The sequence below is a fragment of the Notothenia coriiceps genome, unplaced genomic scaffold (assembly GCF_000735185.1).
Source record: "Notothenia coriiceps isolate Sejong01 unplaced genomic scaffold, NC01 NC01_scaffold00036342, whole genome shotgun sequence".
In the NCBI taxonomy this organism is placed as follows: Eukaryota; Metazoa; Chordata; class Actinopteri; order Perciformes; family Nototheniidae; genus Notothenia; species Notothenia coriiceps.
Window position 1 is genome coordinate 1 of NW_011369043.1, and position 394 is coordinate 394.

Genomic DNA, 394 nt, shown 5'->3' on the forward strand with positions numbered 1-394 from the left:
AGTACGGTATAGTTAGGCCTTGGTATGTCAGGCTCACTTTATGCTGTGTTTTCATTAGCAGTAACTATGCGAAACCACAACACCAACATCAGCCGTTAGCTGTTAGCACTCAGAGCTCACAGCCCCTCATATCTGTTCAGAAACTAGACAAAAGTTAAACAAGTCTGTGTCATGGAGAATACAGTCGCTGGTTTATTTATGTCTGTAGGCCGTTGTTGTGAGTGTGGACGGTCGGAGCATATACAACGTTAGCTTAGCCGATCTCCATTCAGAAAACACGCATTTTAAAGGGTGTTCTCGCCTGCCGTCTGTCTGCAGACTTGTCAAAGCCTTAATTCATGGTTTTTACTAACCGGTATCAGTATGTTGTTACTTCGGCATCATTTTGAAACGT